The sequence below is a fragment of the Mustela nivalis genome, assembly GCF_964662115.1.
Source record: "Mustela nivalis genome assembly, chromosome: 19".
NCBI lineage: Eukaryota > Metazoa > Chordata > Mammalia > Carnivora > Mustelidae > Mustela > Mustela nivalis.
Window position 1 is genome coordinate 2,698,163 of NC_139038.1, and position 20,044 is coordinate 2,718,206.

At 39.6% G+C, this 20,044-nt stretch overlaps 1 protein-coding gene across 3 annotated transcripts in view; it reads left to right on the forward strand.

Annotated features, from left to right (window-relative positions):
- SDK1 (sidekick cell adhesion molecule 1) overlaps positions 1-20,044 on the forward strand; it is an 869,284-nt gene that overhangs the window by 407,322 nt on the left and 441,918 nt on the right. The window lies entirely within an intron of this gene.

Here is a 20,044-nt window from a genome sequence, read left to right on the forward strand (position 1 = left end):
CCAGCAATTTTACTCCTAGGTATATGCCCCAACGAACTGACAGCAGAGACTTAAGCAGATATTTGCACACTCATTTGTGGTGGTATCATTCGTAATAGCCAAAAGGTGGAAACAACTCAGGTGCCTACCAGCAGATGAATAATGAAGATAATGCAACCTATACATACAGTGGAGAATTAGTCAACTATAAAAAGGAACATTTGAAAAATGCTATGACTTGAGTGAACCTTGAAAGTATGCTAAGTGGAAAAAAAGCCAAACACAAAAGGGCAAATACCGTCTGCTTCTAATTATAGCAGGTACCTAGGACAGGCCAATTCATGGAGACAGAAAGGAGAGTGGAAGTTACAAGGGCTGGGAGAGGAAGGGATTGTGGAGCATAACAAATAGCATGGAGAACATAGGGAGATGGAGAGGAGAAGGGAGTTGAGGGAAATTGGAAGGGGAGGTGAACCATGAGAGACCATGGACTCTGAAAAACAATCTGAGGGTTTTGAAGGGGCAGGGGCTGGGAGGTTGGGGGAGCCAGGTGGTGGGTATTAAGGAGGGAACGGATTGCATGGAGCACTGGGTGTGGTGCAAAAACAATGAATTCTGTTAACGCTGAGAAGAAATTAAAAAAAAAAAAAAGGAAGGGATTGGAGAGTTTGTTTAATAGGTGCAGAATTTCCACTTGGGATGTTGAAAAAGATGTAGAAATAGCAATGGTTGCACAATGTTGTGAATATACTCAGTGCTATTAAATTGTACGTTTAAGTAGTTAAAATGATAAATTTTATGTTACGTATTTTTTACTACAGTTTTAAAGAAAGCAGTTCAGTGGAGGAAAAATAAACTTTTCAGCATATGGTGCTGGAGAAACTGGACATCAGAAGGGAAAAACCATGAACCTTAACCTAAAACTCACAGCTTATGCAAAAAAACATAAATAAACTAAGAGTGCAGTTTAGATCTGGGAATAAAATGTAAGCCTGTGGAAGTCTTTAGAAAAAGCATAGTAGAAAATCTTCAGGACCTAGGAATTAGTGAAGATTTTTTAGACATGGCACCAAAAACATGATTCATAAATGAGAAAAGTAAGTAAATTGGGTTTCATCAAAACTGGAGACTTTTGCTGTGTAACAGATGTTGTGAAGGCAGTGGAATAAGAAACTATGGACTGGGAGGACGTATGGGCAAGCCACATATTTTTTGAAAGATTTATAATCATTTTATCAATAATATCAATACACTTACTGTATGACTCAGTGATCACACTTCTTGGCAGTTATTCCAGAGAAGTGAAGAACTAGGATCATACAAAAACATGCACGCAAACATTAACAACAGCTTTATTTGTTATAGCCAAATTTAGAAACTCATTTGTAATTAGCCAAAAATTAGAAAACAACCCAGATGTTCTTCAGTGAATGAATGATTAAACCAACTGTGGTCTATCCTTACTGTGGAACACTACTCAGCAGCAAAGAGGAATGAACTTACTATTACAACCTGAGCAGATCTCAGGGCCATTATGTTAAGTGAGAAATACCCAGTCGCAAAAGTTTATATGCTGTACGATTTCATGCAGATAACATTCTCAAAAGGACACAGTTACGGAGGTAGAGAAGTGGTTGCCAGGACTTGGGAGACAGGAGGGCTCAGGAGGGCAGCACGGGAAGAGGGACGGATGTGAATAGAGAGGGGCAGCACAAAGGATCTCTGTGGTGACAGAATGGTTCTGTGTCTTGCTTGTGGTGGTTTTGCACAATTTATGTACATGTTACACTGGCATAAAACTATATGCACGTGCGGATGAGTCCCTCTGGCACTAGGGAGATCTAAATAAGGTCTGGGGGAATGTACCAGCACCTGTACTGATTTTGATCATTATACTGTGGCTTGGTATTTTATCTTTAGGGGAAATTGTTTGGAGGGTACATTAAACCTCTCTGTACCATATTTGCATTTTTCTGTGATCTGCTACGATGTGATATCTAGGGTTTTAAAATATAGTTGTACAGTTTTAACTATCATAAAGTATGTATTTGCAGAAGCAATGTCCAGAAAAGGATCACTGTGTCATCTGAAAAGCCCCAGATTTTTCCTTTTTCCCCCTTAAAAAAGCAGCTCTCTTGACTTCTGTGTATAGTAACTACTCTGTGATTCTTTGTCATTTTTGCCATGTAAGTGCTATCGTTCAGTTTTTGGACTTTTTATAAATGAAATCTTACTGTGTGTATTCTACTGCATCTGAACACTTTCACTCAATGTTAATTTTCATGAAATTCATACTTGTTCGAGAAAGCAAACATTCATTTTTATTGTTGTTTAATATTCCATGGTATACGTGCACGCCAGTGTGTTTATCCATTCTAGCATTAATAGACTTTGGAATTGTTTCCTCATCAGACTACGACAAACAGTGCTGCTACGACTGTACTTACACATGTCCCCTGGTCACCTGAGCACATGTTTTTGTTGGGTTTTGACAAAGAATGGAATTGCTGGGTCATAAAGGCAAGCATGTCTCAAATTTTTGAGAAAATGCCTATTTTCATTTTCTCCATTACACTTAATTGCCTTTTATACTTATTTACAATATTTATTTTATGTCTTCCATTATTAGGATATAAGCTCCTAATGTATTGCTTCATTTTGTTTTTGTTTTTGTTTTTTTTTTTTCCATTCAGTGTCTCTGGTATTTATAAGGGACGGACATAGTAGACACTTAAAGATTGTTTGTTGAAGCCATGGGTGTTATGTCCAAAGGATAGCTTTTCTTCACTGATTAACCCTCCCTTCATTGGATCAGGTTGAAATGGATAGAGTCCAGAATGTTTTTTTTTTTTCTGGACCCCTTGAGACCAGACATGCTTTGAAATTCAGAGTTTTCTGTTTTTCATCGTTTGGAAGGGTAATACAGTCCATACACTGTGTGTTACCTAATACTGTGGGTGTGGGTTCTAGGAGCATCCCGTGATCAAACATATCAGTGTCTCTGTGGTGGAATGGTGAATCATTGAATGAAATAAGGAACACTCAAAATAACCTTATGTCAATTAAAGCAGCTTTTGATTAATGGAATTGTAAAGGACCTACATGTCAGATCACTGGGTGAAGATTTTGATGCTAAAAATATACTAGATCAAAATTTACAAGTGTCTTACCTTTCCTTACAACTCTGGGAGATGATGGGCAGCATAGATATGATTATGCTCACTTTACAGATGAGATAATTGAGTCACCAGGAAATAAGGATCTTACCCCAAGTTTTACTAAACAGCAGAGCTAAAAAGCAAGCCATGTCTTGTGATTCTAATACTTTTTCAACAATGCCACAGCTGCTTCTTGTTGATGAAAATGGCATTTTTTCTGATTCGTAAATTAACATTTCCAGAGGAGAGAAAGCTGCCTCATAATGAAGCCGTCATAAATCACGCGCAGTTGTTCTGAGATTTGGAACCGAGCTAATGCCGGTGCTCCCACCAAGGCACATGTGTGTGCTGAACCGTCCAGGTCAGCATCCGTTTGCCTGTTGTGGTGAAGACTCTGACCTTCCACGCACGGGGATGTCTGCCTTCAGCTGGCGCCAACCTCCCCTTCCTGCGTTCTCTCTTTTCTTTGTTGAGAATTCTTTTCTCACATCAGCTCTGTAATGCCACCCATTACAAAGCCTCTCTCCTCTCTCGAAACAGAGGAGGATCTGAAATAAGGCATCTGGATTTATAAATTAAATAGCCGTTTTTACCGGGAGTGATTTTCAGGCAGGGTATTACTTGGTAAGGCGTTGACATTGAGTGAATTGATTGAATGTAGATTATAGACTTCTTATGAATTATATTTATTGTATTTGCCCATCTCCTCCAGTAGAAGTAAGCTGTATCTGTGTAATTCTTTTCATTATTTTGTTCTCTACTGCTTTCCCAATACCTGTAACAGGACCCAGCACATACTCTGTGCTTGTTTAATAAATTACTGATTGTATATGCCTTTTATCTTTAAGAGATATATGCCTTTAAGCTCTGTTTAAAAACAATTTCAGACTGGAAGAAGTAGATAGATTTCTGTGGGGAGTTAAGTAGGTTTGGGCATGCCCTATAAGAGTACTCAATTACTGCCCTTATTTTTTATGTAATCGTTTATTAAAATTTAGTTAGCTTCATGAGAATAAGAAGCTCATCTGTGCCTGGTACATAATAGGCATTCAGGAGGTATTTATTAACTTCAGGTTCTGCCAAGGTGGAGTTGCCCCATTGCTCCCCAGTTCTTCCCTTAGAACTAAAACTTCCTGGATATAACACAGCAAACAGTCATAGGACATCTGGGAAAAGCAGAAATAAAAGCCCTGACTGGGAACTTTGGCATTTAAGGATCAAGGTGTTGGCAAGATCTCCCAGTTTTCTTATTATTGCTCATGTGTCCTAGACAAAGACCTGTAGATAACATTCATGTGAACCAGCAAAACACACACACACACACACACACACACTCTCACACACTCACACTCACACTCACACACACACACACAAACTCCAAAAAAAAAGCCTCTTCCTGCTAGCCAAAGTTCTCAGAGAAAGGTGCCTTTTTTTTTCTTGGTAGCATCTGTGCTACGCTAGCCAACAAATAGGGAAAAAAATGCCTCTCCCTCCCCCACTACTGCATCATGTGAAAGTCAGTGTTCTATTCCTATTCCACTCTATCAATATAGGCAAGTACTCTGAGCTGCCCGTTGGGTAGTGTTGGCAGGACTTAGCATGGAACTGATCCTCCATCTTCTGCCCAGTGAAAATAGTTGGTGTTCACTATAGCTGAGCATCACCCCAACTCAATAGCCACAAGACCTAAGGAGCTGGTGAGAAATGGCCAAGTTACCATTGGGCCTCACACCCCACATTTGTTTCAGCTGGGCCCAGTGGAACAGGAACTTCAGCTCTACTGTGCAGCAACAAAGCAGTCAGCCTTTCCCCCGCTCTTCCTGAGTGGTTGTGGGGCCCACAGCAGAGCTGATCTTTGCTTTCACTCTGAGGCAATGAAGTAGTGCGAGTCAGTGCCCTTGCTTTTGCTAGGGTCTGTTAGAGGAGCCTGGTACAAAGCTGTATATAAAACACCCATTTGGCCCTTATGCTACACATCAAGCAAGGGGATCCCTGCAAGAAAAAGAAGATTACATAGGATCAAGACTTATTACATGCCTCCAAAATGTCTAGGATATAACCAAAGATGACTTATCATACTAAGAACCTGGAAAATAATAATGTTTACAAGAAAAGCCAGTAAACTAATACAGAAGGAAATCAGATGTTGGCATTATGTGGAAATATTTTATATTTATATAGTGCATAATTGCACTATGAAGTATTTACCCAAAGGATGCAATATAATATAATACATATAATAGAGTGTATTATATTAAAACTTTCATAAAAAAAGTTTTAAAAACTTTTTTATGAAGTCATAAAAGTACTTCAAAAATTAATTATTAATTTTCTTCATAGAAATGAAAAAAATAGAAAAGCTCAGCAAAGAAGTGTAACAAAAGAAAATGGAAATTAAAGAACTGAAAAATACAGTAACCAAAATAAAAACTCACTGGATTGGCTCAGTAACAGAGAAAAGATAGACTTGGGGGGAAAAAGAGAGAGACCCATAAGGATCTGTGGGACAGTAACATTTACATCATCAGGACCCACCCAAAGGAGAAAAGAAGGAAGGTTGAGCCAAAAGTATTTGAAGACATAATGTCTGAAAACATCCCAAACTGGGCAAAAAAACATAAACCAACAAATTCAAGAAGTTGAATGACCCCAAATTAGATAAATGCAGAGAAATTCACACCAAGAGAATTAAACTTCTGAACACCAAAGAAAAGAGAAAGGTCTTGAAGTCAGAGTGAAATGACACATTACTTGTAGGGGAACATGAATTTTAATGACAGCCATCATATGAATCCATGGAGGCTAAAAGTGGAAGAACATTTTACATTTACAAATACTGAAAGAAAAAAACTGTCAATGGCAAATTTTATATCTTGTGAAAACTTCTTTCAGGCATGAAAGGGAAATCAAGACATACTCAGGTGATGGAAAACTAAGAGAATTTGTTGTAGCAAACTTATCCTTAAGGAATAGCTAAAGGAAATTTTCTAAACAGAAAGAATAATGTAACAGAAGAAAACTTGAAACTTCAGAAAGAGGAACATTGGAATGCATAAAAATAGGGGTAAACGTATTAGATTTTCTTATTTTCCTCGAATTTCTTAAATAGTATCTGATGGTTGAGGCAAAAATTATAACAGCATCTGCTATGGTTCTTAGTATATGTAGATGAAATACTAAAATGATTTCATTTAAAAAGTGGAGAAAGTAAAGAGACCTTAGCAAAAGTAAGGTCTTCAAACTTCATTCGGATTGGTAAATTATATATGTATATTGTAATACCAACATCAACCACTGAGAAAACTATACTAAACAAGATACTGGAAAACACTAGAAAGAAATAACTATGTATTCCAGAAAATGTTTACATAACCCACAGGGAGATAAGAAAAGAGAAATAGAGTAACAAGAATCACATTAAACAGAAAACAAACAAACAATAAAATGGCAAATTCAAGCCCTAACATATGAATAATTATAGTAAGTGTAAATGATAGAAACATGCCAAATCAACAATGATAGAACAACAAAATCAACCAATAGAACTTAACATATATAGAACACCTCACCCAACAAAAACAAAGAAAATGTTTTCAAGTATGCATGGAACATTCACAAGGATGGACATTATCCTGGGCCATAAAACAAACCTCAACAAATGAAAAGAATTGACATCATATAGAAATATTCTTTGGAATATGGAATCAAAGTAAAAGTCAGTAACAAAAAGACAACAGGAAAATCCCCCGAACATGGGGAAATTAATCAACACACTTCTAAATTGTCTTTGGGTCAAAAAGAAAACAAAGGAACTTTTTTAAAAATGCAGAGTAGTGAATGATAATAAAATTCAAAATGTCAAAATTTTTGTGATGCTGGTAAAGCAGGGCTGAGAGGAAAATTGATAGCCTAAAATGCTTACATTAGAAAAAAGGAAGAGTCTCAATATGCTATAATCTCTCACCTCAGGGAACTAGGTAAAGAAAAACAAAATACACCCAAAGGAAATGGAGGGGAATTATAAGGGTCACAGTAGAAACCAGTGAAATTGAAAACAAAAATAGGAAAAAAGTTGTTATTAAAGAATGCTGGTTCTAATTGCATTATGAAGTATTTACCCAAAGGATGCAAAAATACAGATTCAAAATACTTGCATCCTGATATTTATAGCAGCATTATTCAACAATTGCCAAACTATGGAAAGAACACAGGTGGCAATCAACTGATGAATGGATAAAGAAGAAGTGTTATATATAAAAAATGTAATATTACTTGGCCATCAAAAAGAATGAAATCTTGCCATTTGCAGCAACATGGATGGAGCTAGAGTGTATTATATTAAGTGAAATATGTCAGAGAAAGACACATACTATGTTTTCACTCACATGTGGAATTTAAGAAACAAAACAGATGAACATAAGGTAGCGGGGGGAAAGAGAATAGAAAGCAAACCATAAATGACTCTTAAGGATAGAGAACAAAGTGAGGGTTGATGGAGGGAGGTGGTTGGGGGGTAGGCTAGATGGGTGGTGGGTATTAAAGAGGGCACTTGTGATGAGCACTGGGTGTTGTATGTAAGTGATGAATCACTGAATTCTATTCCTAAAACCGATTGTACACTATATGTTAACTAACTAAAATTTAAATAAAAAATTGATAAAGATAAAAAAAAAAGAAAGCTTATTCTTTGAAAAGAACAGTACAGTGGACAAAAGGAAGTAAAGATACAAATCACCAATATCACCAATATGAGAAATGAAAAGGGAATCACTATAGTCCTTGCAAAAAACTGAGAGAGGTAATATGAATAACTCTGCACATATACATTTGGTCACCTAAGTGACTTGAACTATTCCTTAAAAAGGAAAAACCACCAAAACTCAACCAAGATGAAGTAGAGAACTTCAACAGTCTCATAACCAATAAGGAAACTGAATTTGTTATGAAAAATTGCCCACATTGCATTTGAAGTCATTGCATTTGAAGTGAGCTTCCAAAGAAGTTTACCCAATTTTACCAGCCTTTTAAAGAATGCCAGTTTTGGGGCATCTGGTGGCTCAGTGGGTTAAGCCTCTACCATGGCTCAGGTCATGGTCTCAGGGACCTGGGATTGAGCCCTGCATTGGGCTCTCTGCTCAGCAGAGAGCCTGCTTCCTCCTTTCTCTCTGCCTGCCTCTCTGCCTACTTGTGAACTCTCTCTCTCTCTGTTAAATAAATAAATAAAATCTTTAAAAAAAATAAAGAATGCCAGTTTCACATACTCTCTTCCAAAGAAATGGAGAGGAGAAAACTTCCTAATTTATGAAAATAATATTACCTTGATACCCAAACTAGATAAAGGCAGTTAAAAAAAATAAAATCTATAGACCAATATTTCTCACACCTTTAGTCATAAAAATCAAGAAAATATTAGCAAATCCATTTCAACAATGTGGAAAACAAGTTACATATCATGATTAAGTAGGATTTACTTCAGTTATCTTGATTGATTCAACATGGAAAGTTCATGTAACCCATTATAACAGCAGTCGAAAAGAGGGAAAACAACATGATCAAATCAGTTTATGCAGAAAAAAACTTTTGACAAAATTCAGCGTTTATTTTGGTAAGGACTCCCAGCAAACTAGGAATAAAGGTGGAACTTCCTCAAATTGATAAAAAGCATCAGGGAAAAAAAAAGAAAAAAACCCTACTATTATAACTCACATACCTTGCTGGCAGAAAGGTAAGATGGTACAACAACTATGGGAGTAGATTGACTTTTTTTAATATAAAATTAAAAATGCCATTACATACAACACATCAAATACAGTCTTGGACTATTTTATAAGATTTGAAGATTCGATTCATGGCTAGACACTGCGTGCTGACCCTAGGATAGGTAAGAAGATAGAACTCTTTGTTACTTAGAGCTCCACAGGAAAAGGCCAGGCCCCAGTAGAGCCATGCAGGTAGTTGCAAGCTGGAGCTGTGGCAGACAGATACCGTGTCAAGCAGGATGACATTATCTAGGTTTCTTGGGCTCCTTGGGGATTGGCTAATTTGAATAATTTCAGTAGCCTGCAGGGTCTGGAGGCTGTCCCTGGTTGCTATTGCCTGGCCCCAGAGTAATGAGGGCTTGTGCACAGTGGTCCTGGAACATGAGAGCCATGTCAGAGAAGTGGTTGGGTGTGGACTTATCCGATGCTCAAGAGGAACTGACTGGTCCTAGTCAGGGGGTCCTTGATTAAGATAGCATTTGATCAAACTTGATCAAGATAGCATTTAGAACAAACCATTTCATGTGGATATTTTTCCCATAGAAGTGAAAACTCATGTTCACATAAAAATCAGTACATGAATATTCATAGTATTTTCTACTCATAATCACTGAAAACTCAAACAAACAAACAAACAAACAAACCCAGTGTCCCCTGACTGGGTAATGTTAATTAAGCTTCGGGATACATCACAGCAACAGAAAGGAATGAACACCTTGGGAGAATCTTCAAGGAATTAAGGTGATGAAAAGATTCAACCCCAGAAGTCATGTCCTTTATAAATCTCTTTATGTGCCATTATTGAAATGATGAAGTTCAAGGGATGGAGGACAGATTAGAGGTCACCAGGGGTCAGTGAGGTGGGTGCCAGTGACTGTGAAAGGTGCCACAGGAGGTCCTTGGGGGCGGGGGTGCTCTGTATCTGCACCATAGGATTGTTTCTTACTGCTGCAGTGGAATCTGCATTGATCTCAAAAATCTGATGTTTTAAAGTGCTTATTGAGAGGATAAAGGAAGGAATGCTTGTGGGATGCAGCGTCAAGCTAAGCACGGAACTTAATTTGTATGAAGTCACTTGGGAAGAGGCATTGGAAGGTACAGGAAGGACTTTGCCTCTTCTAGATGCCTTCCCCTCCCCCCACAAAAAAAGGCAGGGGGGGAATGGGGTCTTACGTCCTATGGCTTCTCAGGATGTGTGGAAAAAAGAAAAATCAAAATTAAAGTTTCTAGACTCAGATTGCTTTGAATACACTATGGGAAGCACTTTGTTTTTTCTGTGAGCTCAGCACAGTGATAAACGGAGTATAGACCCACTAATAGCCCAGAGTAAGGGAACGAGAGTGGAGCCGTGACACGTTCCAAGATTGTTAGAAAGGTTTTTCTCCATAGGTTAGAATATTTCCAAAAGGAAAACTATTCTGGAAACTGTTTTTAACTACATTCAAGGCAGTGTGAGCATTAAGCGCTTTAGGACCATCAGTGCTGAGTGTGGTAATGTTGCAGCTGCTTCCAAACTCCTTTCTCAGTGTTGTGTCCGCCAAATTAATTGCGTTATTGCAGTTTATAGCAACTGAGGCTTTCTGCGTGTTTCTTCCGAGCGTTCCAAGCTTTTCTAAAATCCCGGAGAGCAATGGAGTGTGCAGGAGGTGCTTGGTATTGGCTGCCGGGTTGCAGAGCCAACCCAGGTTCTCATTTGGGCTCTGGCACTTCTTGGCTGTGTGACCTGGGACACAGTGAGACCCCAGCAGGAATAAGTGCGTCTGTACTGAAGGGTGTCACAGAGAAAAAATGACGCTGGTGCTGGGTGGCCAGCACTTTCTGATGGCTCCATAGATGCCAGCACTGCTGCTGCTTTCCTCCGATGAGAAGCAGGGGAAGGACTCGTGGCGCAAGGGCATCAGGAGACACAATTCTTTGCTTCTCTGCTTCTGGCTCATCCTGTGACTTCCACGAAGTCACATACTCCACAGCCCTTAGTTTCTTCATCTAAAATCTTCCTCTGTGGGAGTAAATTGTGTGCAGAGTATCTTCCAGCTTCCATGTGTGTGGATTCTGAGTTGAACTTGTTCGAGGCGAAATGATAGAGTCGCATAGCAGTTGGGAGTGTGGGCTCCGAGTCTTCGAGGTCTAGGTGTGCTGTGTGTCAGGCCCGGGAGCCAGTTGGCTTTCTCATCAGGACTGTGGTTCTGTTCTTGCCAACCTGGAGCACCTGCCCATGCCCTGGCCGAGTCCCGGCTGCCCTTCGTCAGGTCAGCACAGCTGGCCAAGGCCAGTCAGCACCCTCCACTAGACTTGTGTTGTTGTGAACACACCACCTATTCATTCACGCATCATCTGTGGCCAATTTCCAGTGACACAGGTGGGGGTGAGTAGTTGGGACAGAGACCATGTACCTATGAACCTGAAACTTTTTACTGTCTGTTCTTTACAGAGAACTTTTGTTGGTCAAGCCCTTCTCTATGAAAATTATGTTAATCCTTCCCTTAGGTTTCCTAGCTTCCCTTCCATCTGTAGAAAGTAGAAGGGGCAAGATTGTTGACTGACATCACTGAGCCACTAGCCCCTGGCTCCCTTTCTCTAAGTATTTATTATATGAGAAAATGAACTATTTTCAGAAGTCTCTTAAACATCTTCGTTGCTGTTACTGCTTACAACCCAATGCGATTCCATTCTTTTACAGTCTGTGAAACTTTGCACAAATTACTTCTTCAGTTCTCAGCTTCCTTCTCTGTTTCTCACTTTTAATAAAAACCAGGATTAAATTAGTGATAGATAAAAAGCTTTTGCTCAGTTCTTTTCAGAGAGTAAGCAAATAATTGGAAGTTATTATTTTTACTTTTGATGAGCCCATACATAATTTTAAAACACTTTGTGTCTGTGTCTACACAAGCCCATATTTGCCAAATTAAATACCTTTTGCAAGAATCATGTTTTATTTAGAAATGTTTTGACATCCAGAACATATGTTTCTACTGCAAACAAAAATATCTCCAGTTTAGAAATGCTTGTTCTGATCATCTGTGTGGAAATGAACGTTTTGTATTTGAGCTGTTGAGCTACAAAATATATTTGCTAAACGCTCTTGCAAATATATTTGTCCATTTCTTAGAATATTGCCTTGGAGAAGTACCCAGTGACAATGTTGCTCTTAGGAGAGGTTTACAGTTTATAACCCAGAGCAGATCTAACCTTTTGAACAAATAGGGGGTGGCAGCTGGGACAGACAGCTTGGTGGCCGTCCGTCAGTGTGGCAATCCACATTGTTCCTCCTGGCTCTCACATTATGCCCAGCACTGGCTGGCTGGACCTCCACGTGGTGATTACCCCATATCCAGTATGAACCGACATGCTGTACTTCCGTCTCAAGCACCAGACAACACTGACCTTTTTTTACCATAACAATTTTTTTTTTCCTCTGAGGACCATGAGTAAATAGAATTTTTTGCTTGTTTGCCAAAATTGTAATAATTCACTTGTGGCTTATTATTAATTTTCAGTGATAGTGGCAAGAGTTCACTCTCTTGTAATCCTCATTTTGCTTCTCGTGCACATTTTACATGTAGTCAATGAAAAAGTAAGCCCGCTGGATAGCCTGTGTCTTTTGCTGGCATTTAGGATAAAGAGAAACCTAATAAATCATGCATTGAGTGGCCCTACCAATACTGAATTATGAGATCACGGTGTAACTTTAACAGATAAATCACCAAGCCAGTGTCACACAGTCAATCTTGTTTGAAAAGTAGGGAAGCATTTCTTCTTTTTAAGATTCCACGTTTGTTTTAACCCCTATAACATTATACCAATATTTTTTCAACTTGATTATACTCTCTGCTGCAAGGTCAAGATAAACTTTACATTAATAAAAGCCATATGACTTGTCTTTTGAGTTCCAAGAAAATTTAATTTAAAAGTGGTACTTTGCATTTATATAACACCTTTCATACTGTGTGGTCTCAAAACACTTTGGAAATAAAATACGTTAATATGTTAGCCTGGATTTACAAGCAATTCACTGGGCTAATGTTCCCTTACAAGACTATGACCCACCCGAAATACTCAAATATTTTGTGTTTGTCCTTATCAGGTGATTTTCTTCTTCAAGGAAAATTATTTGGAAGAAATTTTCTTCAAGTTATGATAAAAAAAAGATACTTGTCTCCTATTTTTTATTGTTTAGAAAGAAGCTCACTGATTTATTTCAGACAATTACACCAATGTTTCATACCTAAAATTACCTTTCAACACAAATAAAGTCAAATGCATATGAAAACCAATTAGAAATTTCTGAATGTCAAACTTTTGAGAGAAAGAAATGGCTCAGATTTTCCTTCACTTGTACGGTTGTCACAAACCAGAGTAAACATGCCACAGAAGAAGAATGTCTAATGATAGGGAGAGATCTGGCTGTTTCCTGAAGCGCGAGGTGGACCACAGACCGAATTTCAGACTAGGATGGACAACTTTCCCACCTCAGCTGTGGAAATTTACAAACACCAGTTCCATGGAGCAGCCACATGCTAGAAATGGTTCAGAAAACAGGATACCCTCTCCTCTCCTCAGGGACCTATATAACGAGGCAGTGGTATTCACAATAAAAAGTAGAAGACAAATGTTCTCTGGTGGTATGATATTTTAAAAAGAACTAAAAAGATTATTATCTGACATGATCCATGGGAACCAATCTTATTGATTCTCCCGCCCTGACCTTGGTTGCGCAGCACCAACACAAGTGCATGTCCGTCGCTCCTCGGTCTGGTTTCAGTTGTGCTTAGCATGCCTGCAAGTCGGAGGAGAGAACAATCCGGGCTCATAGCACTTGTTCTTGCCTTAATGAAGCAGTACATCTTAAACTAATAGGGTATCATATGGCAACTACATTTCAGTAAAGAATGAAGCAGCTTTGGATACACTTATGTAGGATACGTTCTAAGATACTTCAAGTGAAAAAGGCAAAGGGTAAAAAATGCACACAAATGCCTCCATTTGAATAAAAAATGACTAAGATGTGCGTGCATGTGTGCTCTGGAAAAATATAGGAGACGCTGCTAGCAGGGTTGCCTGTGAGGGGAGTGTGGGGCTTGGGGACACCAGTGGCAGGAAGGCGCTTTACCGCCACTTTTGAGAGTGTTTTGCGTTCTATATTGTGAGCACATACTAACTTTTGGGGAAAAAAAATGAATGGGAAAAAAAAAAGAAAACCACGAGTGCTGGGTGGGGGGGAAGTGAATGCCACAGAGACAGCTTTTCCAGAACTTTGGCATTGAAGGGAAGCAGAAAGTAAGGAGGGATCAGGGAGTTCCTAACTCTTGCCGGCTGGAAGGATGCACGAAGGTGACAGGGAGACGCAGAAGTGACAGAGGGAGAAAGGGAAAAGGGAAACTGGAAAGGAGGAATGTAGCTTTAGCAAGCAAGATTAACCTTGAGAAGGAGAGAGGGGCTGGAGGAGTAAGCAGTGGTGTGGCTGCTTTGGGGATCCAGGAGCTCTGAGGAGAGGGACCGGGAAAGAGAGGGTGGTAAGTAGGGGATGCTGCAGGGTGCTGCCTCATTCCTACAACAGTGGATCATGGCAAATGTTCTGCAGGCGGAATGCAGGACGTGGGGCTCGAGGAACAGGGGGAGGTGTGGGTAAGGAGACCAGTGGCATCCTCAGCCCATTCTCCTGAAGGGGGGTCTCGTCAACAATTTTAGGGTGATGTGTTCACTTAATGATAGTTAAGTTTCATGAAAAGAGGAGCAGCAGCAGGGAAGGAGGCCTGGGAAGAGATCACAGGTTGCCCATTTCATAGCGTGCTTCCCTCTCTCCCTCTCCTGCTAGACCTCATCCATAGGCTGCTCATTCCCTGGAGATCAGAACCTAGCTGTGTCCTTGTGCCAATACTGTGCCAGGTCTGGGGACACAGCAATGAGCCAATGAGACATGGTCCCTGCTCTTAAGTTGCTTATAGCAGAGTGGGAAAGACAGTCATTAAGCAGGGAACCAAGAATAACGGTGCCATTGCATGTGTGATAAACACGGAGAGAAGAGTACAGGGGACCCTAAGATAATATAGCATCTAATCTATGACCTCTTGTAGGCTCTGCAGAATCAGGTGGGAATGTTGTACTTAATAGTGTCGGTAAAGAAACAGGGCCCTCTGCTGAGACAGAGAAGCTGGGGGCAGAGCGGGGCTTGGGAAGTCTGGGAGAAGTCTATAGCCTTTGTGTGAGAGAAACAATATGGAGTTGACCAAAGCAGTGCCCGTTTGGAGCGGGAGAACATGAAGATGCCAAGACACTCTGAGCACTGAGCAGACTCAGGACGATAGAGGGCGCTGGGTGCTCTTAACGGGTGTATTGGTTGTGTTCTCTAGAGAAACTGCCGATAGGATACATAGAGCTGGTTTGGAGATTCATTAGGAGGGATTGGTCCACACTATGATGTCCCGTGTGCATCCTGGAGGCCCAGGAAAGCCACTAGTGCAGTCCTGAAGGTCAGGGAGCCAGGAGTGTGGAAGCCAGAGAGCAGGAGAAGACAGGCGTCCCAGCTCAAGCTGAAAGAGTGAATTCACCCTGATTCCACCTTTTTGTCCTTTTGGGGCCCTAGGAGATTGGATGGTCTCCCCCACACCGGGGAGGGTAGATCTTCTTCACTCAGTCTACCAGTTCACATGCTGACCTCTTCCAGAAACACCCTCACAGACACCCAGAAACGTTGGACCATCCATGTGGGCGTCTCTTAGCCCAGTCGAGCTGACAGGTAAAAGGAATCCTCACATGTTCAGTGGATGAGGGTCCTTTCACGAGGTACACGTATATTAAATCACTGTGACAAACACTTTAAATATCTTATGGATTCCTATGTCAATGATACCTCAATAAAGCTGAAAAAAGTTTCAAAGAAGTAAATATCCGTTTATTGACTTTTCATATACACAACATGTTCAGTGTTTATCATATGCCCCACAGAAGCTAGGCCACAGGGACACTCTTTAAGAAGTTGACAGACGGAGCACCTGGGTGCTCAGATGGTTACGTGTCTGTCTTAAGCTCAGGTCATGATCCCAGGGTCCTGGGATCCCATGTCAGGCTCCTCTCAGTGGGGAGTCTGCTTCTCCCTCTCCCTCTGCCTCTCTCCCTGCTTGTGCTCTCTCTCTCTGAAATGAATAAATAAAATATTAAAAAAAAAAAGTTGACGGACAAGCTCCTTGTCTGCCACATTCATCCGGACCTTGCTTTTCCATTCCCTCCTCCAACCTTCCCTTCCTGTTTTTCTTCCTTTCTTTCATTTATTCATAATCAATATTTATTAGCTTCCTAGAATGTGCCAGGCACTCAGAGTATAGTTGTGAGCAAGATGCATATGATTTCGACTCTAATTTTATTTATAATTGGGGAGACAAACATTAAAGAGCTAATTGTATAAATATTACTGTAATTATAATTCCTGTTCCAAGACCCCAAGTAACTTCTGACCTTTTTTTCTTAAAGAATTCTTTCTGGGGCACCTATGTAGCTCATTCGATTAAGCGACTGACTCTTTTTTTTTTTTTAAGATTTTATTTATTTATTTGACAGAGAGAAATCACAAGTAGTTGGAGAGGCAGAGAGAGAGGTGGGGGGAAGCAGGCTCCCTGCTGAGCAGAGAGCCCGATGCTGGACTCGATCCCAGGACCCTGAGATCATGACCTGAGCCGAAGGCAGCGGCTTAACCCACTGAGCCACCCAGGCGCCCAAGCGACTGACTCTTGATCTCTGCTCAGGGTTGAGCATTCAAGCCCCAGGTTGGGTACCAGTCTGGGCATGGAGTTTACATTTTAAAAATATTTTAAAATATATTTTAAGAAAAAAAAATTTATATATATTTAAAAATATATATTTTTAAAGATATATGTATATTTAAATATATTATATATATTTAAAAATATTTATACATACATATATGTATGTGTGTATCTATATGTGTATGTATACATGTGTGTGTGTGTATATATATATATAGAGAGAAATATATATATATGTCTTATAGACTATTTAGAAAATATTGGAATACCAAGAAAATGTAATCTAAGATCACCCACCCACCCAAAATAACTGCTGTTAACATTTTGATATATTCTTTGTGTGCCTGTGTGCATGCGTAGGCACCCACATTTGTGTGCATCTGAGGCCATACTGTATGTTGTCTTGTTGTTTCCTTTAAGTGACCATTAAATAGTGAGAATTTCTCATATTATTAAATACTCTTTAAAAACATCTTGTAGGTCTGCAGAATGCTTTTTTAGTTATGTATCATAAATTATTTGTTCTCTATTTGGGCTCATTCCAGTGTGTCCTGTTGATTTTTGTGTATGTGTTGGTGTTTGTTTTGCTTTGTCTTACCTGATGTGGTGATGAAAGTATAAATTTATGTCACATTTCTGATTATTAGTCTGACTTATAATCTAGAAATGGGACTAGTGGCTGAAATGATGTTGGTATTTTGGGCCCTCTCAGTTAGATGGAACCAGTGGGTGGCCACTCCTGGCAAGGGGGACAGCAGCTGACTTCTAGCAGACTTTCCGGATGCATGGAGGGAAGGCTGACAAGTAGTGAAATTTGAAATGATAGTTACAGACCAGGGTATCTCCGAGGATCACCGGCACTTCTTCACGCTGGTCTGGAAAGGGTGTGCACAATTTCCTGGGAACAGTTGCAGAAGGAAAATTAGGAAATTGGGAAAGTGAGCGGTTCAGTTGATGCTCTGAAATACTCTCAGGAAAACAATCCTCAGACCTTGGTGCTATTAGTGTCCTGGAAAACTTAAAAAACACAGGTTTCTAGGCCATATCTCTTTTGAGATTCTGATCCTAGAGGTTGGGCCCAGGAATCTACATTTTCACAAGTGGCCTTGATAATTCATATCACCATGCATGTTTGTGAAACAGTCACTAGAACAACAGGACTCTTCCTAGTAACCTGCAAGTCTTGCTGCGAATCATTTCTTTTATGAAATGAAAAGTTGACATGTGTATAAGCACATACCCCGCAGTGATAGGCATTTCTATGCTCTGGTATCTCTCTGTGCATCGTCTTATTGATCAAGCCGCCTCTGAAACTGTTTTGGTACATAAATACTTTGCCCAAGAAAGCAGGCACAGAGGTGGCTCGTTGGGGACTGCAGGTGACAGGCAGAGTCACTCTAATATGCAGCTTTTCCGTAGTGCTGTGGAGCTCACGCTTTCCTGATCACTACAGATATTTTTGGCACATAATCTTCGAGTTGTTGTGAGACCGCTCTCTTCCAAAGCCATGTGATCTCTTCTGGCTGCTTCACACAGCAAATACAGGAAGTATTTCCCTTGAAGAACTTGCATTATAAACACACTTGTGGGAAGAAAGAAAATTGATTCTGGCTTTATAATAGGGTTTAATTATTCCTCTTCATGGCTAGTAAAGTTATATAAAACACATGTTTATTGTGATATGTTAGATAAATACTGAAGAGTATGAGTAAGCAGAAAAAAATCTCCCATAACGCTATTTTCTGTAAGCAATTACAAACATTTTGTCATGTGTCGCTTTCTTATATGTATGTTTTTATTTATTGAGATCCTATTTGATAAACTATTTTGTAAACATCTTCAAACTGAGATTATATCCTAGATATTTTCATTTGTCAAGAACTTTGTAAAAAATCATTTTAATGGCTGAGTTAGAGTTTGCTGTACTTAGAAGGGAGGTGATATACTTTGTCATGAGTATCCTTACAAAATCTGAAATATAAAACACAGGGAAACGCATTGCCAATGCATTAAGCATTTCAACCAAATGTATTTAATTGAGATTCATATCATATAAACATTTTCCTATTTCCTTTGTAAAATTTGTTTATTAATCTGAGTAATATAAATGCCTGGACATAGAGAAGAAAATACGAGCCAGTAGGCAGTATATGTAATGGGGGACCCTGAAGGTGATTGACACTAACACCCAGTAGACACCACTGCCATTGCCTTCTTGTGGTTCTTCAGTGACAACCCAGTTATCAAAGCTAATGGACATTTTCCACTTTTTACATTATTTTGCCTTTTGCAGCATTAGAACTGTTATGACTTTCAGCTTTCTGACACATCTTTTTTGCCTTTTCAACATTACTCTTTTGTCTTCCTTGAACTGTTCCTCTTAATTCCTTTTTACCTTGTCACTAAGATGTTGGTGTCCTGGTGCATTCTGTATCTGACCTTCTTTTTTTCCATTCTGAGCAATCTCTCTGGGTTCCTTCTTCTTACTCTCAGGTCTTTAAATGGCCTCCTAGAGACGACAGTCTCAGCTTACATGCTCCGCTCTTCTCTCTGCCTCAGAACTCGCAGATAACATGTGCCATTGTGGTGGTCCTGGTTCAAATCCGTGCTCCTCTCTCTGACCCCTAACGAGCCTTCTTGCCCCAGATTCCTTGTCACACACTCTCTCCCTTTGCAGAACATAGGATAGGACTCATGGGTTGCTGGGTCTGTCTCCTTCAGGGGGTAGAGCGCACTGACAGTGAGTGATCAGTGGTTGATCGAAGGACCGACCAGTGATGATGAAAATTCCTCCCTCATCAATTCCTACATAATTCTTATTTTCTGTTTCCAGGACTGGGTGATGGTGCTCTGAAATATGTAGTCCAACTTTCTAGAGTATGCTTTTCTGTCTTCCTTTGCGTCACCATCTGTATTTAAGGTTATTCAGAATTCTTTCTAATACTTCCTAGGTGTTAACTTACAAAACAAGATTAAGAAAATTAAAGTATGAAAGGAATATCATATTTAATTATTTTATAACATTCTCTAATGTATTAAATAGTTTATTGAATTTAGGTACTAAAATGTAATTATAAACGGTGATCCAGTATAAAGGAGGAGCATCTTATTGTTTCTAACACCCTAAGGTGTCAATCCCAGCAGCAAGAAGACTTATAGTACTTACTGTTGTGATCCCTAAAAAATATATAAGCAACATGGCATGTATATATAGAACAGCAGTGCTGAGCAAAGCTGTAGTATAGGAAAACTTTGAAGACTTTGGAGGGATAAACCCATTGCAATGTTAAAGATATCCTTTATTTTCTTGATTTTCTTTCTCTAGCTATCTCTGACCAACTCTGAGAGTAAAGCTAGGTGAGATGAATGAAGGGAATGTCAACCATTC